General features: G+C 35.9%; 1 protein-coding gene and 1 long non-coding RNA gene across 4 annotated transcripts in view; one reads left to right on the top strand and one right to left on the bottom strand.

Moving 5' to 3' along the window:
• LOC131504246 (cadherin-10) overlaps positions 1-27,362 on the top strand; it is a 210,178-nt gene that overhangs the window by 12,338 nt on the left and 170,478 nt on the right. The window contains exon 1 of one of the 3 annotated variants that reach the window (XM_058716311.1): positions 17,488-17,660. The exons of the other annotated variants lie outside the window; for them this stretch is intronic. The gene's annotated coding sequence lies outside the window, so the exon portion shown is untranslated. Of the gene's footprint in view, positions 1-17,487; positions 17,661-27,362 lie in introns of those variants that run through there. 3 annotated transcript variants of the gene reach the window in all.
• On the bottom strand, positions 144-26,323 carry LOC131504262 (uncharacterized). Its single transcript, XR_009257891.1, has 3 exons — positions 26,094-26,323; positions 18,871-18,947; positions 144-659 (listed from the first exon to the last, which is right to left on the bottom strand). It is a non-coding gene; the product is annotated as an uncharacterized LOC131504262 (long non-coding RNA).

Here is a 27,362-nt window from a genome sequence, read left to right as displayed (position 1 = left end):
GATCGTGACCTGAGCTGAAGTCGGACGCTCAACCGACTGAGCCACCCAGGCGCCCCAAAAAAATCTTTTTTTAATGTTTATTTATTTTTGAGAGAGAGAGAGAGAGAAAGGTAGAATGAGTGGGGGAGGGGCAGAGAGAGAGATAGGGAGACACAGAATCTGAAACAGGCTCCAGGCTCTGAGCTGCCAGCACAGAGCCCGATGTGAGGCTCAAACACTGAATGGCAAGATCATGATCTGAGCCAAAGTCTGAAGCTTCACAGACTGAGCCACCCAGGCGTCCCCAGATTATTTTCTAACTAATCATTACACCTGGAAGCATTGAAACCAATGAAAGAGGTCCCTGGCTAGTTTAGTAGGTAGAGCATGTGACTCTTGAATTCAGGGTTGTGGGTTCAAGCCCCTCCATTGGTTGTGGAGACTACTTTAAAAAAATAAAATAGAAATATTTAAAAATTTTTTTTTAACGTTTATTCATTTTTGAGAGACAGAGAGTGTGCAGGGGAGGGGCAGAGAGAGGGGGAGACACAGAATGTGAAGCAGGCTCCAGGCTCTGAGCTCTCAGCACAGAGCCTGACACAGGGCTCCAACTCATGGATGGTGAGATCATGACCTGAGCCGAAGTCAGACGTTTAACCGACTGAGCCACCCAGGCGCCCCTAAAATAGAAATATTAAAAGAAAAAAGAAACAAATATGAACATAAGGGCTATATAGTAGTACTAAAAATAGATCATTTTTACATTAATTCAATTTAATTTTTATATATCAGTGTGAGGTTGTAAAAATACCGTTTTGAAAAAATGTAAATAAAATATTTTAAACAACACTTTTGAGGAAATAAATAAGTTTTTAGATTTTTTTGAAGTTTCTTTATTTATTTTGAGAGAGAGAAAGAGAGAGAATCGCAACAGGCTATACACTGCCAGCACGTGGGGCTGGAACTCACGCACTGTGAGATCATGACCTAAACTGAAATCCCAAGTTGGTTGCTTAACCGAGGAGCCACCCAGATGCCCCAAAGTAAGATATAACTTCTAACTTAAACTGTATTTCACTGTGTCGCTGCAAGTCAACTCTAATGACTCCTTAAATGTTTAACTTTCTCAAGCAACATTTCTTCCAGCATCCTCTGGTATATAGCACAAAGAAACCAGGGGCTGCATTATTGTTACTCTTGAGTTTTGTAAAACTTTAACATAAATATGTAGCCTGCATGAGAAAGCAAACAAATGATTGTGATTGTCTTTTTGAGCTGAGCTCATTGGAAGTTTAGGGAGACAATTTTTTTGCTTTCATTTCTCCATAAATATTAGAATAATTTATAGTTTGTGTGGCATAAGGTACCTATCCACAGAATGTGAAACCTCTTTTACTAGGTTTTTTGTAACTTAACACACTTGCATGAGAGTACCCATAGTTACTGCTTCTCCTGTAATTTTAAAAGAAAATACCTGCACTTAAAAACAAAACAATACAATTATTTTCTAGAAGCCAGAAATAAGCACTTCTAGATTTTAAAATCTGGAACAGGCATTGATTGCTTATATGGTCTTACTCCTCATTGGTTACTTTATTCTCTACAGGTAAAAACGAAGCCGTTTGATTAAAAAACATTTTCTTCCCACATTGCCTGTAGCAAAAAATTTATTTCTTTAATTCTTATTTCTATATCTAGAGCTGTATCTATAACTTTCTCTCTTTCTATTTGCCTGTCTCTCTGGACACATTTATGTTATCATACTAAAGTAACACTGTTCATCATCATCATCATCTTCATCAGCAGCATCATCACCTGCATAAGACTTCAGTTCCAACATTGGACATGCGAAGGCTTAGTCACATTTACAGCCCACAATGTGAACAGGTCCTGAATTGTCTCTCCGGATCAATGAGATGATTAATTAAAAGAATAAAGCTCAAAGGGAACTGAAGACAAACTCATAAAATTACAAAATAATCTTATGAAGGTTTTCTCTGTTATGTGTTAAAGCCATAAGTTGTCCATATTTATTATTTTTTTAAACATGTTAATTTATTTCTGAGAGAGAGAGAGAGAGCACAAGCAGGGGAGGGGCAGAGAGAGAGGAAAAGAGGATAGGAAGCAGACTCTGCACTGACAGCAGCAACCCCGATGCTGGGCTCTAACTCATGAACCGTGAGATCATGGCGTGAGCTGAAGTCAGGTGCTCAACAGACTGAGCCACCCACGTGCCCCTAAGTTGTCCGTCTTTATAAAGCAAATCATTTTCTGTCTCTATTTTGAACATGTCAGGTTGCCTCTTAATGTAAAACAAGTGGGCAGAGCATATCATTTCTCATGCACAGCCCAATAGTCTGACTGAAAACAAAGATTACTTTGCTTCCCATTAAGCTATGTTCCCTCTGTCAACGAAAGTGCTTCTATTCTAAGAGATATTACTATTGATTTGCTTTTATTCTTAAAGGACTGCTAGGTTGTTTTTTTTTTCTTTGCAGTGCTATACACTGTATTATTTCAAATAAGCCTACAAAGCATTTATTATAATCCAAAATGGAGACATAAATTGAAATGTTGTGTTTAAGAGTTTAGAAATGTTTAAAATTTAGATAAAACCTTTGGATGATGTTATATTCACATTTTGTGCAATTGCTTTGGACAAAGTTTTTTTTTTTCAGAATGGATAGTAAATGGATAATCATAAATATAGAAAGAAAACATATAAAAACATCTCCCCTGGTGAGTAAAAACCAAGAAATACCCCAAACACTTTTAGCTAAAAATTTCTAGTTCCTTGTCAATTTTAGTCTAAAACATAGTATACCTACTTACCCAAGATAATTGGGTATTATCATTAATCATCATTCCTGAGACCGTTTTTAAACTTTTTAAAATCATTTTTACTTAGGGCAAATGCATTGTTTGTAAATCTAACTCTCTCCACCCCAATATGATTATTTGATGAACCTTTTTAATTCTAACTCTATAAAAATTATAAAATTGATACTTTTCCTAATTCCCATGCAACAATACAGAAGAGGTTCTAATTGTATCTTTCCTTCTCAGTTCAACCATATTTTTTAGAGTTTTACGAGGTTTGCTAGGAACCTGGGAAATAGTTATAGATAATTTGGTCCCTTCCTCAATGAGATGAAAATACGGTAGAAAAAAAGCAACATTTAAAGGTAAATACACTTATAGTTATTTAGTGTTTTGCTTGTAGGATGAATGAGGCTTTAGGGGAATGTGGATAAGGGAACATGGCAATTTAATCATAGAGGAGATGAAGGGGAGTTTGAAAGATGTTATTTGATTATTGTTCATTATTTAATTTGTTATTGAAGGTGAAACTAATGAAACGAGACATGGCTCTGTACAAATCCAAAAATCCCCTAGGTGATCTTCTCTCTCCCTGCTCTAGTCCTTCCTAAAATATATTTTTCTTAATCCATTTTTCATGTAATTATTCATTTACTAATAGTCATTGATATTTCATTATGAAGAAGGCAGTAAATTAGATACCGAGATGTTATGGAAAATAAGTGATATTCAAACTTTCCAACCTTGAATGCCTTCTGGTATTTTCCAGGAGACAATCAAAACAAAAATTACAAATAATCTGATGCCTGCAAGGAACAGTATAAGCACAGGGTACTATGAAGTTAAAGATGAGGGCATATGCCAATGTTAGAGTCTAAGAAAGGCTTGCTTCAGAGATGAAACTAAAGCGAAACCCATAAAGCCATGTCGCTCATTAGCTCGCAAGTTTTCCTGCTTATCTCTGTTTTGACAGATGCTATCAAGTAGTGGTAAATTATTCTCACTCCAGAGTTGAGCAGGTGGATCAACATAGTTTTACTTCCATCACCAAAGAGCTTGGAAATCTCGGCCAAGGATTTTAATCTAGCTAAGGCTGGGTTTCCTCATCTGGAAGATGGGATAATGATGGCTACTTCTTAAACCTGCTGAAAGGATTAAATGAAACTGTGCTTATAAAACACTTAGAGATTTGTTTTGCAATTATAAACTCCTAATAAACATTACCAGAGTTGTTACTGCTTGCTAGGTAAAATTCAAATTTTTTAACCTAATCTGATCTATTTCTTCTTTTAAATCATTGTAGCTCCTTCAGCATCCCCCCACCCTGCCCACACCTAGTGATTTGCCTCAATACATACAAAGTGACCAGCTCTCAGTTCTAGGAGAATTCTCCTTGTTCTATGCATTATTTAATTATTATTATTTTGCATCTCCCCAGCTTTATTTATATTGGTCATTCTGCCTCCAGGTTCTGCTTACAAAACCTCTTACCATTCAGATAGGCTTCAAGTGTTGCTTTTACTTGAGATACTCTTTGATTCCCCTGCTAGACAGACTCCCTAGCTTTAGAAAAGTCTTAACTCGGGGCGCCTGGGTGCAGTCGGTTAAGCGTCCGACTTCAGCCAGGTCACGATCTCGCGGTCCGTGAGTTCGAGCCCCGCGTCAGGCTCTGGGCTGATGGCTCGGAGCCTGGAGCCTGTTTCCGCTTCTGCGCCTCCCTCTCTCTCTGCCCCTCCCCCGTTCATGCTCTGTCTCTCTCTGTCCCAAAAATAAATATAAAACGTTGAAAAAAAAAATTAAAAAAAAAAAAAGTCTTAACTCTTTATTTACACCTCTCTTTTACTATGGGTCATCATCTGTCTTGAATTATTTTTTTGTATATGCCTTGTTTCTTTTTTATATGTAATTACTTTCTTTTTCTTTTTTAATTTTTTGTGTGTTTATTTTTGAGGCACAGACCATGAACAGGGGAGGGCAGAGAGAGAGGAAGACACAGAATCTGAAGCAGGCTCCAGGCTCTGAGCTGTCAGCACAGAGCCCAACGCGGGGCTCAAACTCACAAACTGTGAGATCATGACCTGAGCCGAAGTCAGACGCTTAACCGACTGAGCCACCCAGGCCCCTGTAATTACTTTCTTAAATCCAGGATCGTTTTGATTTTTATCTACAACACCAATGCTTAGCTCCATAACTCCCACATAGTAGCAAATGTATGATAAGGAAACTCATGCATAAGTTGAACATATACTATGGATTATAATTTAAAGATATACATACTACCATAGAGTAATTCAAAGATTAAGTCTTTGAGGACACAAACGGTGTTTCCTTTTCCAGTGGACGCTATTCACTATCCCTCCTTTAACAAAAGGCAATTTTCATTTTTAGAAGTATGAACCCTAAAGCAGTTTTTTTTCCCCCTCAAACTGATTAATTTATTATCTTATTCATTTAATATGCACAACTGACCCCACCCTAGACTTTTTGGAGCTATGGTATGGACTTACATATTTTATTTTATTTTATTTTTATTTTTTTTTTAATTTTTTTTTCAACGTTTTTTATTTATTTTTGGGACAGAGAGAGACAGAGCATGAACGGGGGAGGGGCAGAGAGAGAGGGAGACACAGAATCGGAAACGGGCTCCAGGCTCCGAGCCATCAGCCCAGAGCCCGACGCGGGGCTGGAACTCACGGACCGCGAGATCGTGACCTGGCTGAAGTCGGACGCTCAACCGACTGCGCCACCCAGGCGCCCCTGGACTTACATATTTTAAATTTTTGTCAATATTTATTTATTTTTGAGAGACAGAGTGTGAGTGGGGAGGGGCAGAGAGAGGGAGACACAGAATCTGAAGCAGGCTCCAGGCTCTGAATTGTCAGCACAGAGCCCTGCATGGGGCTCGAACTCATGGAGCAAGAGATCATGACCTGAACTAAAGTCAGCACTTAACCTACTGAGCCACCCAGGTGCCCCTGGCCTTACATATTTTAAAATTCTTCCTGGATGATTTGAATATGCACACCAGAGAAATCATTATAACTAGAAAATACTGTGATGTGTTTATGTCTGGAGCCGTAAATTGATCACAAACCGGTTTTAAAAGGGAAAGTTTCATAAATACATTGAAAATAACTAGTATTTTTTCTTGAAAGTAACCACCATGAAGGAGACGTTACTTATTTTAAGATACACAAATTCTTATTTGATTCTTTTCTAATTGACTCTTGCTTTATAGTCATTTTAAGCACCTATTATGTACAGAGCTTTGTATTGTACACTGAGATAAGTATAATGGAAAAAGTAAGAGATGCAGTATGTTACTGAGAAACAAAGTAGAGCAGTCAGTACTTGGGGTATGATTAAGCACTCAAATGACTCTAAAGCAGTAGGTTTTAGGAATCATTAGTATAAGTTTAAAAGGTGAAATAATGGGGAAGATAGAATTGTTATTTTCCCTTTGCTTGGAGATGTATACAATGTGTGCAAAGAGCAGCCAGTTTACCATTTTTATCACTAGGAGCAAAAACAGGAATGGACATGGAAGATTGGTTGGCCACTAAGGAACAAAGCTGTGTTTAATCTGAGAGTACTATATTTATGAAGAAACTTGCAAACAAATTACAGGGTTCAGACGTGATTAAAAAGTTCACAAGAGGTGTACTAGTTTAAAGCTGTTAAAAAACATATATTCTTTGGGGCATCTGGGTGGCTCAATCAGTTGAGCGTCTGACTCTTGATATCAGCTCAGCTCATGATCCCAGGGTTGTAGGATTGAGCCCTGAGCTGGGCTCTGTGCCAAGTGTGGAGCCTGCTTAATATTCTCTCTCTTTCTCCCTCTACCCCTCTTTCCTGCTCATGCACGTGCTCTTGCTCTTTCTCTCTCTAATATAAATAAGGAAATATTACTTTACCCTGAATTCATTGGAACAAATAAAATTAAAAAAAAAAAATAACCATGGGGTGTCTGGGTGGCTCAGTTGGTTAAGCGGCCAGCTCTTGGTTTCTTCTCAGGTCATGAATTTACGGTTCCTGGGTGCAAGCCCTGTGGCAGGCTGTGTGCTGACAGCGCGAAGCCCGATCTGGATTCTCTGTCTCCTTCTCTGCCTGCCCCTCCTCCACTCGCTCTCTCTGTCTCTCTCGAAATAAATAAACTTAAAAAAATAATTGAGCATTATGCTTGACATTTTAAATGCCTCACATGGTGGTGGCACTATAAAACCAAGTGCTTCAAAGTGAACCAAAACTAATAGCCAGCCTGAAAGTGCTAATGGAATTATGCTAATAAATAGTATGTCTGCCTCTGCCCATTCTCTACCACCAGCAGTTTTCCTGTATGTGCCCTCAAACACTGGTGTGCCCTGAGTTACCATATCATGTCTGTGATTTTCCTCCACTCCATACGTCATTCCCAATGGCCTGGTTGCTCTCTGGTGTCTTCTACTACTGATGGAAGCATAGTTTTCTCTAGTCTGTGTTTGCTCATGGGATCTGGTGTTCCAAAGCTATTGAAACTACTGATGCCGACACTAGTGAGTTAGTACCTTTGATGTATCACACAGCCTTTCAAAACTTCTGCTTCAGTCGAGGCCCATTTGTGTGTGTGTATGTGTGTTTCTTAAGAAAACAACTTGTTCTTAATCTCATAGTCAGTTATTGGCAAAACACAAAGTAGAACTTATGTCTTAAAATTCCCATCCTTGTGTTGTTTCTACCATGCTATAAAAGTAGTAAAAGGTTTTCCTTGCTATAAAATGGAAAGTCGGGTAATACCCGTTGCATGAGTTTATTTATTTTTTTATAATTAAATGAGGTAATACATGTAATATACTACTGTTGTATGATACACACTGCTTATTCTTTATATAATAATTAAAGCTGCCATAGTTCTTTCACTAATACTGATTATTTGTAGGAGATGTTAGATCTGTTATTAAAAAGTTTTAAAGCAAATGGCTAAATATTAATAAGCCTCATAATGGCAATAACTGTCATTTTTTGAGAATTTTCTAAGTGCCGGACACTGCTCAGAGTGATTTACGTCTAGGGTTTTTCTTTATCATCATTAAAGAAGAATTTTTTTATGAATAATATTATTATCTCATTTTTGAAATGAGAGAACCAAGGCACAGAGAGGGTAGATAACTTTCACAAAGCACAAAGCGAGTACGTTTGAGAGCCAGAATGCAAAGTCTAGTATGGCCCCTGCCCCTCTATTCTTACCATCTCCCCCCTGGTTACCTAAGCCATGTATGCGTTCCTGAAAGGAGAAAATACATGATCTACTTTTTTCTACTCCTGCTTTCCTTTTTGTAAAATTTCTATTTGCCAATGGCTATTTTTATTTGTTTCTTTTTCAGTGAGGACATTGGACTAAAAATAAGTGGGTTTTAGCATGTAATCGTACAGCAAATGTACCATATTTTAAGCACTGTTTTATTAATATGTACAATTGAATTATCAAAATCTGTTCATAAATTGTGTCATGGCAAAGAGAAAACTTGCATTGTACATAGAACAAGTTTTACTAAAATATCTAACCTACAAAAGTAACCATAAATTCCTTATGGATATCATGTCATTCTCTTAACATTATATTGTAGTTTTTTTCATGCCTCCAGTTAGAGAAATAAGGCATATAATAATATTCTGAAGCATATGTAGGATATTTCTGTAGTAGACATAGAAAAATGGCCACAATGGTTGGCTCTGGGTATGAGGTAAGGGAATTGATGTGTCTACAGTTAGAAAACCATCTTCATTGTACCTTGTACATTAATCAATACATTGTACCTTATTAGAAAGTATTATGAATATGAACTAATTTTTCAAAACAATATTTAGTTTAAAAAGGCTTGTCAATCATCATAAAGCCTCCTGAGAATATGAGAAATGAAAGATTCCAAACTCTTAAATTGATCTTTATAGCATAAATTAACTCATTCAATGTCTTTATATAAAGAGAGGAAAAAAACTATTAAGTGAATGTACATATAAACATCATTTACTAAGCTTTAGTAAATTGAACAGATATTACCAAGAAAACTCTCAATAACATTGTTTTTTCCCATGTGGCTCTAACCTTAAGAGGAATTTTATATATTTTTTAAAATTAATTGTTAGCAAACCATGTTGAGATTATGATATAAACCAATGTTCTTCAAACTTGATTCAGGCTATATGAATTTTGAAAACTGTGAACTTTCATATGAGAGTATGGATATATTTAATGTAATCATACACTTAAGGCAAAAAAAAAAAAAAAAAAACCCATCTTGTAACAAATTACTCTTGGGGCACCTGGGTGGCTCAGTCAGTTAAGCATCTGACTTCAGCTCAGGTCATGATCTTGCGGTCTGTGGGTTCGAGCCCCACATCAGGCTCTGTGCTGAAAGCTCAGAGCCTGGAACCTGCTTCAGATTCTGTGTCTCCCTCTCTCTGTTCCTCCCCTGCCTTCTCTCTCTCTCTCTCTCTCTCTCTCTCTCTCAAAAATAAATAAACATTAAAAAAATTACTCTTAGGGCGCCTGGGTGGCGCAGTCGGTTAAGCGTCCGACTTCAGCCAGGTCACGATCTCGCGGTCCGTGAGTTCGAGCCCCGCGTCAGGCTCTGGGCTGATGGCTCGGAGCCTGGAGCCTGTTTCCGATTCTGTGTCTCCCTCTCTCTCTGCCCCTCCCCCGTTCATGCTCTGTCTCTCTCTGTCCCAAAAATAAATAAAAAATGTTGGAAAAAAAAAAAAATTACTCATGTTATTCCAGGACCCACTTTTCCATTGTGATCATTGTCACTGTTGAGCTTCTTTTAGGTTTCTAAAGCAAGAACAGAGGTAGAAATATTATATATCTAGTGGGTTTTTCCAAGTGAGCTTTAAATGATATTGTGATGAATTATCTGAATTAATTGAAAGTTTTGCCACATAGTGAAAAGTGAATCAAGAATTTACTTTGTTCTTTTTTTAATGTTGATTTATTTATTTTTGAGAAAGAGAGAAGACAGAGAGAGAACAAGAGAATACGAGTAGGGGAAGCGCAGAGAGAAGGAGACAGAGAATTCCAAGCAGGCTCCATGCTGCCAGCACAGAATTCAGTGCCGGCCTGAATCCATGAACAATGAGATCATGACCTGAGCCAAAAATCAAGGGCCAGGTGCTTAGGGGCACCTGGGTTGCTCATTTGTTTAAGCATCCATCTTGGTTTTGGCTTAGGTCATGATCTCACGATTCCTGAGATCAAGCTCCATGTCAGGCTCTGTGCTGACAGGATGGAGCCTGCTTGAGATTCTCTTTTGTGTTCTGTGTTCCTCCCACACTCAAATGTGCTCACATTTATGCTCTCTCTCTCCCTTTCTCAAAATAAACAAATAAACACTTAAAAAAGAGGTGGATGCTTAACCAACAAAGCCACCCAGGTGCCCCTACTTTGTTCTCTATGTATTAATCTCTAAATAATTTCCATTTTAATTCTCAGTGCCATATTCACACTCAACCAATTAGTTATTGTAAACCAAAATAATCCCTTGCATAGAATTAGTAGGAATTTGAATACTATTAATTTTGTCAGTTTTGCTTGTAATTACTACTTTTGTGTTATGGTCTAAGTACAAATGTTTGTCATTTCACCAAAAAATCTCCTGCTTAATTTATACATGTTCCAGTAACATTATTCTACAAGTTATTCACATCAATGTAGCAGTAGGAATTATGATAAGAGAACACAATTCAACCTAAAAGTTCACGAATAAATCTGAAATTATCTCTCAATATTTCGTTGTTGAGTGAGAGTAATATATCACGGTGATATTTTTTTTTTTTTGCAGCTAAGATTAACATTTTAAAATGTGTTAGACCTCATGATATTCGGGATGTAACACCAAGAGACTAAGAGGCTTCAAAATAGAGCTTTCTGTGTCCCAAAACCTAGCGTGCATATCTGGTAGAAAAATAGCCTTTGGTATGTTTTCATATTTATGAATTTGTGAATATGTGTATTTGTATGCCTGTATATATATATAAGTATATATTCCAGAATCAGACAGATCTTGCTGCTAAATGTAGAGATTTAATCCAAACATTCGGAGACGATGCAGCCTCAGAGAGAGTTCAGTATCTCAAATCACATTTTCATAATGGTCCCATTTGGAAATTTCATCTCCACTGTGGGAAATTAATCCAGTCAACAGTAAACTATTGAGAATTAGTTAGGTGTAGAGCTCTGCTCCACATCAACTTTTACTGTTTAGCCCGTGTTGCCAAGACACGTGGTTCTTTAATTTTGGTGTCAAAATGTTCAAGCTCGATCACTTCAAGTACCACTAAAGACAAGAAGAGCCCTGTATGTACTTTGACAAAGATAAAAGCAGTTTTAATGGTATATTGGGCCACTTCCCTTAAATAGTCTAGAATTGATTTATTGTATGTTTTTTATCTAAACCTTTTATGAACCTATTATATTTTCAGTCCGTGTTACTTCCATAAGCACTCTATCTAATAAATAAAGTAGTTTGGCACTTCCCATTATTTGTCCTAAATTTATCTCTTTTAAACTTCAAAGGATGCCCTTAGACCTTGTGTAATTGAAGTTTGTGGATAGCTTGGCTTTCACACTACCAACCTTCTTCATGATTTAATAGATGTCAGAGTATCCAGATTGAAGATTCTAATCTTTAAGGTCTTCCTATACAAAGCTGCTTCATTTCTTTAACAATAGTTTAGTTGTCTCTCTGTGAGCATTTTCTAGCTTTGCTATATTTCTTTGAGGTAATGCAGTCAGCATTGTGTGAGAACCTTCAGGCAAGTGGATCATAGAAGTTCATAACACAAAGAGTGAGTATCTTAGAATATGAGTTCCAGTCTTGCCCTTTCCACCAATCAAGGGATCTTTAACACATGCTTTTATACCTCTTGCGTTTATTTTGTTTCCACCAAAAATTGAGCATTTAGAAGCATTGACTTCTAAGTTCCTTTGTGATGTTAGAACCTCAGAAGTGAAATTACGAAATTATTTTTAAAAAAGAAAAAAATACTTTCGGATGTGGTTGACGAGGCCGGACTAACAATGAAATAATTTAGATTTCATCTTTGTGTAGTGATTGATACGGTAGCCACATAATTTGATATACTAACATGGAAACCTTCTCATACCCCCATGACCACTCTTTTCAGTCTCGTGTCACCTCATTATAGCTTTGTTTAAATGTCTCAGAAATGGTTATGTTTTCCTCCCTCTTTCTTTAGGTTGTTTACTCGCAATTCGATAAAATAATTTTCAGTAATAGTTGGTAACTTTATATTGATTCATTTATATATTGAATGAAGCAGCGGGACAAAAATCCATACATAAAAATCTATGACCTCATGGAATTTCAGGGTGGGGATCACACAATAAAAATCTAAATGACAAAAATATTTAATATGGCTGATGGTAATAAGTGCTATGGAGGAAACGATGCAGAGGAGGGTGTTACTGGTCTAAAAGTGGTTCCTTCCTCTCAACAGGATGCTGCTTCTTTGATGGCGGGGTTTTGGTCCCTCCTGTACCTTGGAGCACCTAGTGAGCTCTCTGAAAAACAGTTGTTGTGTGGGTATCTGGCGATGTCCTGTTTTTTTCCTTCAACCTGCTGTTCTACTGTGATCATGAAGAAATGTTATAGAAATGTATTTTGCAGGGAAAAAAAGAGAGAGAACTTTCATTTCTCACTAGATAAGGTACAGTTCAGAAAATGCAAAAAATAGTTTTGAGTGATACATTTTTCATTTTCATCACTGATACAGTTGACAGTTTTGTGAAGAGGGAAAAAAAGGCACATGCTGTGAGACAAATCCCTAAAAACATATATGCGGTTATTTAAAAGTACAGCTCACCCTTCACTTGCATTTGGAATTCAGCAATGCCTTCTGCTTACTTTGTTTTTGATAGCTTTCCTTTTCTGTAAGGTAAGAGATACTCTGACCAGAGGGTTGTTTGATTTCATAAATATTTTTGTTCACATGATGCTTAAATGCCTTTGAAACAGCTCCTGCCAGATCTGTAAATCTCTCTGTTTGGGGTTTTCTTATTCTCTGTCGCTATCTTTGTATCAGTTTCGTTTCACGTAGCTTTGAGGTATTTGAAAAGAGAAGTTCTCTGATTGTTTAAATTATTTCTGATTTGAAAGAAATACTCTATTATAAGAATGCACGTTGCAGTGACATTCTCCTTTAAAATTTGTTATGCGATTTACAGGTTTTGGGCTGTCACTCACTGCACATTTGTTCTCTTATATATTGTTATTACCTTTTATCCTTATCGCGTGTCATATTTTATATGCAGTCATTAGACACTTTCATGCTCAAGCGGTCATTAGCTGTGTGCTCTCCAGCTGTTCACGACTGTGAAATAAAACTAGTTCCCCCATCGGGAGCGTGCCTGACTGGCTTCCCTGCATCTGCAGGAACCGCTGGCATGGAGTTGGCTATGAATGAACATGAAGAGTCTGCCCTGATCCGGTAACTTCATTTCCCAATCCTGTATCTTCTTCCTGGGTGACACAGAGGAAAGGGGAAATAGTACTCATTTCTGGAAGAGCCATACCTTTTTTCTTCCTCTTTTCCATATACTTGGCATTATGAGCACAGCACTCTTTGAAGCTACCTCACATTTTTATATGTCCTAGAAAGTGCCAGAACTAAGGTCAAATATGCAAGTGCAAAGCTTTATTTAGTCTCAAAATCCTTTTTTTTTTTTTTGAAATGGGAAGAATTGAATTGGTAGATTTCTATCTTTTTCATTTCTTTGAGTTTTACAAAATGGAATGATTCTAGGTAAAGCAATATTTAAAAAAAATATGTGGATGTGGGTAAAATATAAATGTGACTTTAGAGGGTTCCCCGCCCCAACTACCTGCATTTTTATGTCTTTGTAATTACAATACATGAAGCAATGTTTGGTATCTCAGAAATATTGAGAGCTGCCATATTACCACCATGAATATATGCCTCCTCTGTCCTAGAAATGTTAAGTGCTGGGCGTCTGCAGAGCAGTAAGACATCCTGTGTATCCAAAAGTTTATATTAGCAGACTTAAAATACATCATGATCATCACTGTCAAAACTAACAGGGATTAAGAATGGTGATTCATTTTCTCATTAGAAGTAAGAGTGATTTGGCTAAACACATATCTGGCTCTGCACACTCTCATCCATCCTAATGCATTCCAAATTTTCACAGCCTACCAGAATAGATGTTTTAATATCAACGGAGCTGAGTCTGTTATGGCTAGCTAGGAGAATGTCCCTTTTTCCCTCATGCTCCTATCTTCTTCTTCCTTGCAAATTCTCACAGCCCACACATGATGTATATGTGTGTGTGTATGTGTGTGTGTGTGTATTATTCATCTACCAAGTGTACTCTTGCCTACAACATTCAAAAGCTGAAAAAATTTCACCACATTAAATGAATGTTTTGTTAAAAGTCAGCTGTGTCTTGTAGAATTGTACTGACGTTTTTTCTGGAGTCTTCATTCTAACTGAATTGAGTAGCCTTCACATGGATCTCCTTGTTTCCATGCTTGCTCCACCTCAAACTAATCTCAGCCCAGGTACGTGAGATCATGTCACTCTTGTGTGCAAATGCCTCATTTGGCCTAAAAGCCAAAGACTTTGCAAGAACTGGCAAGGCCCCTCTATGGTCTGGTTCTCATTCTGTCTCCAAGCACATCTCCTGCTTTCCCAGGGCTGACACACCACCTCTGCCATTTTGGTTTCTAGCTGAGCATGTAACATTCTATTATGCCCCTGCATTGGGTGGAGCTTTTGAATTTTTATGTCCCTTCTGGAAATGTTTTCATATATGCATATAAAATATGTATATATGCCACATATCTATTTTATACATGTCTATTTGATATATTTGATTTTTACACATGTGTATTTTACATACATATATCTATGTGTGTATATATGAGGCCAGATTCACTCTTCTTTCCTTTGGGTCTTTACTCAAACACGACCCCTTCACAAACACTTTCCCTGATATCCCTATTTAAAATAGAAATCCTAGGGGGTGCCTAGGTGGCTCCATCGGTTAAGTGTCTATTATTTTCAGCTCAGGCCATAATTTCATGGTCATGAGATCGAGCCCCCGCATCAGCTCCACATTGGGTGTAGAACCTGCTTAAGATTCTCTGTCTCTGTCTCTGTCTCTCTCAAAATGACTGACGAAATAAATAAATAAAATTTAAAATAGAAATCCTTCAACACTTCCATTTTCCCAATTTCAGTGTTTCCTAAGCATTTCTCATATCCAACATACTATATATTTTACTTATTCCATTTGTTTATTGCTGGTATCCTCCCAATGAAATCAAGGTTCTTGATGACAGTGAATTTGCCTGTTTTGCTTCTGCTGTATGACTTATTTATTAGGTTTGTTTCTTTGTTTGAATCCTTCCAATAAAAATGTAAGCTCAGTACTGGCCAAGAATATCGTTTGATTTATTTAGCTGTGTCCTGTCAATTCATATGCGTTGTTTGAATGTTTAAACAAGTGAATGAATATGGGGATTCTGTAGGGTTTCTAGATGGTGACCAATCCTGGAGATTGCAAGGAGACTTAGATCACTTCTTTGGTTTTCTTTCTCCCCACTGACGCTCTGACATCCTTCAGTATTGTGGGCAAGGGCAGTTGTGGACTCCCAGGTGTGGCTCCCCTGACCTGGCAGTTCCGTCTGTCCTTGAGTAGACAGCTGATGAAGGAGGTTTCTTCCTGAATTAAACTGCATCCCAGTATTTGCTGCATGTTGGCAGGTACACCCCAGTTTCAAACTTGAAAATATGAAGTTGGATGCTGATAGGTCCAAATGTCTTGTATATTATGCTGACAGCTAGACCTTGATGATAAGATGAAACTAAAAAGAATTCTCCATAAACCTTCAAAAGTTAAAACAAACTGTCCAGAGCTAGTCAGTCAGCTAAATTGATTGCTGTTTTCTGGAATTTGTATATTTAGTCTGCACCTCTTCTGTCAACATTTTTTATGTCCAATATGAATACTGACTGGTACAGGCACGACTTACAAAACCGTGGCAATGAAAGGAGAAAAAAATCTGCTTCACCCCCTAAGTGTGGTCATATATAACTGGCCTATTCAGAGTTGATTCTCTAGAGTAATTTTAAACAATATATAAAGGTCAGGAAAGTACAACCTTGACAGGGATATGTTCTGTCCTTACCGCCCACCAAAAAAAATAGTTGGATTTATATGATTTTAAATCAAATGCAATGTTAATGTGCTGCTTCATTTTTAGAGAACTTCCTTTATTCAGAGGACAGATTTTGAGAACAAAAAGAACTCTATCACATTTTATATGTCTTATGCAAGTTTTTTTCTGATCTTAATTGATTCATAATGAAGCCTTGTTAATTTTAGACAAAATGAACAACTTTGCTTCTTAGTACTACTCTTTCTCAGTGTATTTGAGGTCTGATTGTTGAGGAAGGTTATTTACATCTTAAAAACAATATGGAGTCTTCTTTTAACTTACATAATTTTGTCAAAATGTCGTAATTATAAACAATTAACTGCTTCATTTTGAGCTGTCTGACAAAGGAAACAAGGAAAAATATATGTTCAGGAATATTAGAAAAACTTTTTTTTATGTTTACTGTGATAAAAAATGAATATGTTAACATCTGTGAGAGATTAGAGCTTTATGTCTGAGGTCAGTAAGGTAAAATTGAAAAGGAAGGAACTTACAGGTTTTTATTGAGAAGTGCTTAGGCTGATACATGTAAGTATACTGCGTTCATTTTAAGGCTAACAATGTTCCTTTTTTATGAACAAATCTCAATTATAACAAAAATCATTTTAAAAAAGCCCAGTGTGGTACTATATAAGTAGAAACAATACAAAATTAAATTATATGTTAATTTTGGATATATAAATTTTGGCAAAAATAGAAAAAATATGCATGAAAGCACACACACTAATTTTATGGCAGTGTTATATTGGTAAAGGGAGAAGAAAGAGAAGAGCTGGGATGAAGCTTATTTTGATTTTTAAGAGAGACATCTGAAGCATATGCAATGCTTTTTGACATGTCTAAAGTCTGATTTTTGGTCATTTGATTTCTCTTGCAATATTTGTTATATTTTAAAATGCAGGCATTAACATAAACATATTAAAATGTGTGGACAGGTAATATCAAATTGCATTTGTAGAACCTATTAACACTTTCTGCACTATTTTCAAACATTCCAGTTTGTATTTTACTTTCTTTTCATGCATACTGTTGAGAAGAAGAACAATGGCAGCCTCACCTTTTCCCAAAGCACTTATGGTTCCATATTCAAATACAGTAAAACCTTGAATTGCAAGTAACTTGTTCTGTGAGTGTTTTGCAAGATGAGCAAACATTGCTAATAAATTTTAACTTGATAAACAAGTGATGTCTTGCCATACAAGTAGTATGTGATGACGAACATCACATGATCAGAACTGAGCCAGTGGTTCTTCTCTTGCGCGCTTGCTGGGGGACTGTGGGGGATTGTTTCCCATGTTCGGATGCTCGGTCTCAGGCCACGAGATGTGTGGCAGAAGTCAGTGGTCTTTCGGAACATTGGAAGGTGCCCGCAACTGGCACTAGTGTACTTTTTGTCACTTCAAAGCACCTGTGGACAGTCTTGCTTTTCCATAAAAGAGTGAATTTAGGAATGCTTTGCTTCATTCTAGGTCATTGGATAGGTTCCTTGTTAAAGTTGCACAAAAAGAAAAAGATTCCATTGAACCAGCAGGTAGCAGTGATTCGGTTAGTGATAGTAGAAGTCCTGCTACGCAGTAACCCTCCCCTCTCCTGGCTCCCTCACACCAGCCACAAAGATTTTCAAAGGTAAGTGCAGGTTAATTTGTTTATTTTTCTTTATATGTTGTATTTTCTTTGTTATTTTGTATTATATTACCCTATTATAATCAGTTTTATATGAATATTTTTGGGTTGTGGAACAAATCATCTGAGTTTCCATTATTTCTTAGGGAAAAATTTGCCTCGATATACACGTGCTTTGGATTGTAAGCATCAAACATGTTTCCAGAACAAATTATGCTCGCAAACCAAGGTTTTACTGTATGTTATGTATATTATAAAATTTTATTTCAACATGAAGCATGACATAATTTGTTTCTATATGCCAATGAACATCCCATGTATCAATATACAATATTACCAATATGTAACCTTTATATTCTGAACGACTTAGTAATAAAATACTTTTTTTCCCCCTATTTAAAGACATAAAGGGAGAAATATTTATAATTTGTAAGGTCCTGGAAAATTTTCATTTAGGAAGAATATCTGATGCTTAAAAATATCAATCTTTTTAGTGAATAGTTTTTGGGGGGATTAAGGGTTAAATTGGTAGTGGAAGATTATACCCTTTGTATTTAGTGAAATTTATTTCAATTTAACATTTTCAGTCTTTTTCTCTTTGGGTGTGGGAGGAAGGAAAGATATCAAAATGGCTGTGAGTATATGTGAAAACTTCTCCAAGATGCTGTATGCTACACTCTTTTTTGTTTGTTTTTGTTTCTTTTTTTCTTAAGAAGGTAGTTTCTAATGTTCAGTGAGAAGGGTCAGTCAATCCATAATCACTTATTGAGCTTATATTATGTCTTAGATGTGTGAGGAGTGGTATGGAGGTGGATAAAAAGATAAATAAGAAACTATAATGAATTTATAAGCTAGATAGAAGTTTTAAAACTTCTATATACACACATATATATGCTTTAGAAGCTTATATATATATATATATATATATATATATACTCAGACCACAGCAGATTTAGAACTTTTTGAGGAGATTCATGAGGACATTATTTTATCATCATCAATATACCTACAAATCTAGTTAGGCACCTTTAAATTGGGATCTTGGTCATAGAGCCATATAGTTTTAGAATTGAGATCTGCTATAAGTTGCAGGCAGAGGTGATTAGATAAGGAAGGCATAGCCTTATGAAGAGTGTTAATGCCCTTGTAAGAGAGGTCCCAGGGAGCTCCCTTGACCTTTCACCAAGTTATGACACAGCAAGAAAACTGCTACTTATGAATCAGGAGGCGGATTCCTTGCAGACATGGAATCTCCTGGCACCTTGATCTTGGACTTCCCAGCATCTAGAACTATGAAAAATAAATGTTTGTTATGTAAGCCACCCAGTCTATCACAATGGTAATTTTACACCATACCAGTGTATAGAGACCAAGGCAGGATCTTAGCAATCAGTGTGTCTCCATCCCCTGTTTTATATACCATCATCAAAATGTTATGTGATTTTTCTTATATCTCCTGCTACTGCTTCAACAGTAGGTCACAGCCCCCAATTCGTCAGTGTGCAATCTCAATGTTTGTTTGGTAGGAGTTTGTTCCCCTCCTCAACCATTTTATACAGATCATGAGGTGATTTATCATATGTTCATTCAAGATCCCATCTCAGAAAAAATGAACTATTATTATAAGCGTAATTTTGGATAATTTTGAGTTAAAATAATTTAACACGGGCATGGCGGCTATAATTTTCTGGTGTCTCAAAACTGCACTGTTTGGAATGTTACTGAAGGCTGATTAGTTATAAAGCAAAAGTTCAAACAGTTAAGGAGACAACTGTGGTGGAACATGCAAATTCTGTAAAGCTAGTTGCTGAGGGGTTTATTCCCACTTACATTTTATATATTTTCAATATTTACTTCGTTTAAATGTCACTGTTAAGATTCATATGATTATAATATTTTCTGCACAAATATTAAACGGGCAAGCATGAAACCCTTTTTCATTTCTGAACTTTATACTTTTATTGAAGTTCTAAATTTGTATTAACTATATCTTTTAAACACTGGCCTTAATTTTCTTCTGACATAGTGATTTCAAGGGAGTACTGGTTTCATCTAATGGAGAATGATTTAACTGTTTACACAAGTGATCCATTAACTGATGCTGACCACTTTATAGAATTATAGATGGAAAAAAAGTTATATGGTATAGCTATCTAAGTAATACTTAAGCACTATAACGCTTTAATCGAATGTTTATTCCTGAGCACGAAACTCAATATCTATAGGAACATCTTCTTTAATTAGACTTCTTTCTCTTTTGTAGATGTTATTTTATATTGAAATCAAATGATATATTGAGAAGTATCTAGAGGCATTGCATAGTGTCAAAAATAAATTTCCTGTAGTCTTAATCATCCTCAATATGAATTTAAAAATGTTTTCTTGGCTTTTAAATTTTGAATTACTTGCAGACTTCAAGAGCTTCTGTCAAAATATTACTTTTTATAATTGTTATTCTTGCTTGTTTTAGTATGTTCTATAGAATTGTTCAGTAATCTAGTAAAACAGTCAAGGTTGAAACTAACCCAAAACACGAGTTTATTTTTGAATTAGTAAGAGTACATACAATAGTGATGTGAATTTCCTAATCCTTAAATATTTAACTTATGTCTTTAAATTTAAAGTGCATGAACACATAAAAGGTAACTCTAAGCACCCGTTTATACCTTTTAGCAAGATATAAATTAGGCCCTCTTTTATGAAATTGAATATAAATTATTTGTGAGCACCTCAATTTTAGAAAGAAAACATAGGCATAAATTATTTAACTTGAAGTACCCAGAATTGTATACTATCTCTATGAATGATATTAGTGAAGTTATAAACTATTCACTGGGTAAATTTGTGGTTTAGATTTAAGATTCGAATATTCAAAATTTCAAATTCTTATGCCTTTTTAAAAACTAATTTAAAACCTTCAAATAACAAATAAAATCTGTGATACAATATTAATAGGTAAGTGACTCCACTAATAAATTTTAAAACCCTCATGAAATGTCTTAGTGGTTCTAATGAATAAGATATTACCTGTAACAAAACTTGCCCTTAGAGAGTCAAGTTGTAAATTCTCAGGAAGCATAAACTGCACTGAAATGATCATTAAACATCTTTGCTGGAAATTTATTTAGAAATATCTCACATTTGCCAAGCGAGTATCATGATGTGTTTTTTTCACATTTTTTTCACATTTAATATGTTAAGATGGCCAGAATTCTTTTTCTTTAATAAAAAGTTGCTTTCTCATCAAGAAAAAATTAAACACCCATACTAGAAAAAATTTCATAAATAACATAATTATAACACATTATCCTGTATAGAGCATTAACCTGACAAATACCATTTTATTTCTAGTTATACATCCACAGCTTGTCTCAGAAAGGGTGATTTTGTTTGCAAATTTTACTGAACTAACAGCCAGTGAATTTAGTTCTATCTCTAAAGTAATTTATTGGTTCAGTTAACTAGAAGACCACAGATATAGGAATTCTATGTTGTTTAAAAACTTGGGTCTTTCTGGCTCTATTTACTTTCATTCACAGTTTTGAATTCTTCCAGTAATAAGGCCCCTTATGGTTGCAAAAAAAATAGCCATAGGTGGTAAAGAGAGAACGTGAGAGTGAGACAGATCTATCATAAAAATAACTGAAGAGAGCCTCTCAGAATTCTATCATTGGATCAGTCAGGAACAAGGGGGATGGGATTACTGGAACTTGTAAATTTAGCTGTGGTTAAGTCTCTCCTTGAGGTACATGGTGGGAGTGGAGTAAAAAAAAATCTGAATAAAAAATTAAATACTTAAGAAGAAGTAAAAACGAATGAAAGCTAGCTAGCTTTTGGAGATTTTCTTCTAGTTTCTGAGCATGTTCATTTCAATAATATGCCCAGAAACTGTGTACATTGATATTGGATAGGCTTGAGGTTTCACTGAGTTGATCATGAGATGAAATTAGATCAAAAGTCCATTTTAATACTTCATTTGTCCTCATTCTGGGTAGTGGATCAGAAAAATTTTTAGGTTCCTAAGTACTTTGATAAGCTTGAAAATTTTATCAACATTCTCAAAATGTCTAGCTATTTCTGTCTACCCAGTTCACAGTTAACCCAGAAAGTCTCATTTGGAAAATCTAGGTAGAAGCTATTTGTGCTGTTACCATGGTTATTATCTAGGTGTGGTCAAATAATCATTCTGAGTCTTTGAAGTGACTCAGTTCTGGAATTTGGCTGAAGAGACAAATCTCTGTTGTTGTTAGAGCATCCTTTTTCTGCCTCACCAACCGAAAGAATTCTCAGTTTCATAATTCTTGTAGACCTTGGAGTGCTATACATCTGTTTCACTCCTAGAGACTGAATCATTTAGTCACTGAAAAATGCTCTCTTGTACCACTATTAATTACAGAAATTGCATCTTGAATCTGATGGTCCATTGGCATTATTTACTCTCAACACTCAAGGGTCTCATCCATGCTGCCCATAGATATAGGGAGGCTTTTTTAACTGCAAAGTCAGTTTAGTAGCATTTTTAGCTAACAGAGGACAATCTCTACAGGACTTTTGGAAGATGCTGATATGCTATAACCTATATTTCTTAATACCCACGTTAGAAAGCATTTTTCATCGTCTTTTAAGAGATGTTAAGGAGTCAGTTGAGTGAACTACACATGATAAACCACTCTACCATTCTCATTTCCTTAATTAAATGAATCTTTTTTATATACAAAATAGCAAGGAGTTTGGGGCATCTCATAGTCTTCATTAAGTCCATATTTTAATTAGCTAATAAAGCAACAAAGCATACCCCATTATCATGTGCTGAGAATAACGCAATAATTCTAAAGTTTACGGGAAGGGCAACCATGTTAGTAAATGTTGCATTATAAAATGTTCTGCAATCCTGGGTTTATTACTTTCAGAACTTAATCCTATGTATATTTTCTAGATTTTTGCTGATACAAATCCAACAATTCTTGTAATGTTTTCATGATTAATCATGTCTTCTAAAATCTGAGTTTGTAATTATCTCTCTTGGGCACATTGGGTTCTGATTCTAAATTAGATTAGGAGGTAATTAAACATGGTGGAAGATCAACATAATAAGAATAGTTTTGCCTTGTAAAGTGACTCTCTCAAAAGAGATCCTTACTGGATTTTAAGCAAAAGCAAAAAGGGCCTTATCGCACTTGGAAGGAAGGGTTGCTTTTGCTAACCATGATCAGGGATATTTGGGAGTTTGGGGCCACTGAGCCATCTGGATCCTGTCACATTTCCCTACTCCAATATTCAGAATCTTACTTATTCTCAATTAATTCACTAGTTTTCATACTGTGGTAGTAATGAGACTGTGTAGACACCCAACTTACAATTTTATAATTGACAGGATCACATTTTTGAGTTTAGGGCTCTGCCTTAGGTCTACAGTTGTAGATGATAGAAGGTTATTTTATTAGTCATAAAATTCCCATGGTTTCTCTCTGCGCCTTGAGCCAAGATCAGAGCTTTGAGCTTGTTATTCTTCTTTAAGCTGTCAGTACAATTTGAAACAATCAACTCTTTTACAGTTCACACATTCCTCATGCTTTTTATATTGTTCTCTGGTAACAGCCACCTGATTCCTCAAAGCATTGTGCTCAGTGAGCGCTTTACTCTAGGTTACCATAGGTCATGATTTAATTAGCTGTTTTGCTACTGCAGACCACGGGATGATAAAATTTCATCTGGAATTTTTTTAGAGCCATAAGCTCTGCCAGGCCTGTTAACAGAGTCAACGTTTCTTTTATTGCCCTGAGGTCCTGTTGGCTGTGACCACTTCTACCAATTTATGTATCATTTCAATTTGTGATGCATCAGGTTTGTGGAGTCGAACTCACATGTGGGTTTTCTAACTGCAAAAGGGGCTAAGAAATCTATTCTTTGGAATTCTTTCTTAGGATTCAGGAATTAAGAGGCAGGACATTCAATCAACATTGAAAAGGTATTTGAAATAGACTTGTCAGCAAAAATAGTGACAAATACATAATACAATGATTCTTATCTTTTGGGGAAGCATTACATATTCATTTTTTTACTCATTTTTTATGAGGGTCTCATTTTTTAAAATTAATTTGTCAAAGTACTTTGTCCCTTAGAGGTATTAAATCCTCTGTCCTATATATTGCATGTATTTTTCCAAATATTCACATTGTCCATCAAAATATATACATTTGTTATTATTATAGCTTTTACATTGACTGTATTTTTGCCTTATTTAATGTATTCAGTTTTTCTTTGAAGACTTTTTAAAAGGCCATGTCTATAATAGCAGTGTGATGTTTTTATAATTACCTTTCAATTCATTTTGATTTAGATTCCATCAGGAACCTAAGTTCTGTTTTGTTTTGGGGTTGTTGTTGTTGTTTTGTTTTGTTTTGTTTTTGTTCTCAAAAAGTACCAAAAATATTTTTTCCTACTGATACGAAATTCACGTATATTTGAAAATAAGTCAAAGCTTATATTTGTCCACTATTTCTTTGATGTTATTATGTAAGCAAAACAAAGTGTTAGTAGTCCTCTTGCTCCTGGGGCTGCCTGTCAGCTGACCTAAACAAATTACATGGCCAAGATAGAGTGGGGATATAGGTGTCATTAACTCAACAAGGAGGCTCTCCTCTTTGGAGGTACATGGTAGAGACTACAGATACATTACCCTAACAGAAGGAGGAGATCAAGACTTAGAAGTGGTTGTTTAATTATTCCTTTGTAACATCTTGCATTAATTTGTGGCTGGATATCTCTCCAGTTTTTTGTTTCCTTCTGAGATTTGAAAAATATTAAATTATAATTTCGATTTTACATTTATACTTTAAGTCATTTGGAATTTATGTTGACATACTTATGCTATGAGTATCCAGTTGTATTTTATTATTTTTTTTAATTGTTTTTAACGTTTATTTATTTTTGAGACAGAGAGAGACAGAGCATGAACGGGGGAGGGGCAGAGAGAGAGGGAGACACAGAATCTGAAGCAGGCTCCAGGCTCTGAGCCGTCAGCCCAGAGCCCGACGCGGGGCTCGAACTCACGGACCGCGAGATCGTGACCTGAGCTGAAGTCGGATGCCCAACCGACTGAGCCACCCAGGCGCCCCTCCAATTGTATTTTAAATAATCAATTAGTTTCATCGGTTAATTTAGCTGAATATATGTATTTTTCCATATTTTATTTTATTTTTTTAGTGTTTATTTTTTTTTAATTTTTTAACATTTATTTATTCTTGAGACAGAGAGAGACAGAGCATGAATGGGGGAGGGTCAGAGAGAGAGGGAGACACAGAATCTGAAACAGGCTCCAGGCTCTGAAGTGTCAGCAGAGAGCCTGACGCAGGGCTCAAACTCAGGAACCATGAAATCATGACTTGAGTCAAAGTTGGACGCTTAACCCACTGAGCCACCCAGGCACCCCTTTTAGTGTTTATTTTTTGAGAGAGAGATAGAGTATGAGTGGAGGAGGGGAAGAGAGAGAGGGAGACACAGAATCTGAAGCAGGCTTTAGGCTCTGAGCTGTCCCCACAGAGCCCCACGCAGGGCTTGAACCCACAAACTGTGAGATCATGACCCGAGCTGATGTGGGACGCTTACCCAACTGAGCCACCCAGGCGCCCCATATTTTTCCATATTTTAAATTAGTACCAACTGTTCCTTTTCTAATGTGGGGCAGTAATGTACCTATTGAGAAATATCAAATAGCTAAGATCACTAAGTCATCGAAAATACCACAAATATTTTTATGTTATTATTGCCTCCAAACCAAAAATGAAGGTTTTCTTTCATAAACTATCTTGAGTTAATGCATTCTACTGAAAACCAAGGTGAGGATAAAGATAGATGGTCAGACAGACTCTTAAGATAAAAACTCTAACAGATATATGCTGTATACTATTGCTTACAGAAAGCAACTTTTTGATCTTCTCTGAACCAATATTCTTGTCTCTACCATATCCCATAGTCCTCAATTGCCAATTTTTTCCAGCTTGTCTCTATGCCAATTATTACAGAATTTACTAAGCCATATCAATCACATACTTCAGTGTAAAGGAGCTTTTTTTTTTGATATTTTCCTGAGTTTTGGTTCAGTGTGACGCAGGAGAAAGCCTAAATGTATGCCTGAAGGTATATGTAATGTTTTAGGGAATTTGGTGTGACTGGACTCTGGAGTTTTGGATTATTGGATTAGCTATGCTAGTATGAACCCTTGGAAAAATAATTTACCTGTCTGATGACATATGTATATATTTTTTATAAATTACTGATTTGGATTAGATTAACTCTGAAGTCATTTTGCACTTCAAGCTTTTATGAAAATAGCTTAGAAAGGGAAAACAGAATGATATCCTGTAAAAAAAAAAAAACAACTTGCATTCTATATTTGCATACAGATTAATTAGCAAACATATGCCCAACGCTTACCTCTTTTCAGGACTTCACTCAGCTCCTGATTTCAGTCTTCCTTTTCCTTTAAACTTGCACATTTTTTAGGGTTTGCTCTCAGTGCTTAATTAAGTTATTCATCTAAATATAAATATTAGAGGTGATGTTACAATTTTGTGGTTTTAACTGGGGACCCTTTTGCTGCTACTTCCCCGGGGAACATTTGGCAGTATCTGGAAACATTTTTGTCTGTCACCACTGAGCAGGGTGTCATTGCTACTGGTGTTGGGTGAATACAGGCCAGGGTTGCTGCTAATCATCCTACCTGGCACAAGATGGCCCCTCACAACAAAGAATTATCCAGTCCAAAATATCAGCAGTGCTTCTGTTCAAGAAAGTCTGATATAAATTCATCATAAATTCAACTTGATTTATTTGCAAGAGGCTGGATTTGCCATTCCTTTACAGTGCTAACCATGCAAAGATTTTTGACTAAAGGGATATGTGTTTTAAAAGGATGAGATAATTAAATTCAATGGAGTTATAATAATGAGAGATGTGTGTTTTTCTCAAATAACTATCTTGCTTGGATGTTCTTGAAAAAAAGAAGATATATTTATATAGATGGTAGAGGAAAAATAACACATGCACTCTGAGGACGAGTATAATCTATGGTCATTCCAGAGCATGAACTTAGCTGACATGCAAACTGATAAACACAAGAATTTGGACTTAGTCCAGTGGTTTAATAGATATGAATTTGAGACTCCTGCCTATCTAGAATCAATGAATGCATCTGAATGCCTACTAAAACATTCTGGAGAATAAATTTTATTTTGTTCCACATCTAAATTTTCACAGAACAGGAACAGTTGATTGTATGATACTTTTTTTTTTAATATAGAGAGTATTAGTTATGTCCAGTCTCCAAAATAATCGCAATCTAGGAATAGCCCCTACTTTGTACTAACTTCATTCACATTTATCAATGCTACTATTTGTTTTATATCTACTTATTTAATACTTTCTTCCTTTTTGTTGTTTTTAGCTTTAAGAAATCCCAAAGTGTAGAAGCCATACTCAGTTATTTCCTAAAAATGTAAGAAATCTTGAAAAACACAATGCTAATTATAATCCAAATTTATTGCTTAAAAACCAATTCCTAATTCTCATTAACCTTGGGAAACACACACACACACACACACACACACACACACACACACGAATCCTTCTTTTAATGACTTACGTAATGAACATTTAAGTATTACTTGGTCTGTGCCACAGAAAACTCAGATAACTGAAGTCTAC

This window comes from Neofelis nebulosa, chromosome 1 (assembly GCF_028018385.1).
Source record: "Neofelis nebulosa isolate mNeoNeb1 chromosome 1, mNeoNeb1.pri, whole genome shotgun sequence".
NCBI classification, from domain to species: Eukaryota; Metazoa; Chordata; class Mammalia; order Carnivora; family Felidae; genus Neofelis; species Neofelis nebulosa.
Note: the sequence above shows the minus strand (reverse complement) of the source record. Positions and strands in the feature narration are given on the sequence as shown.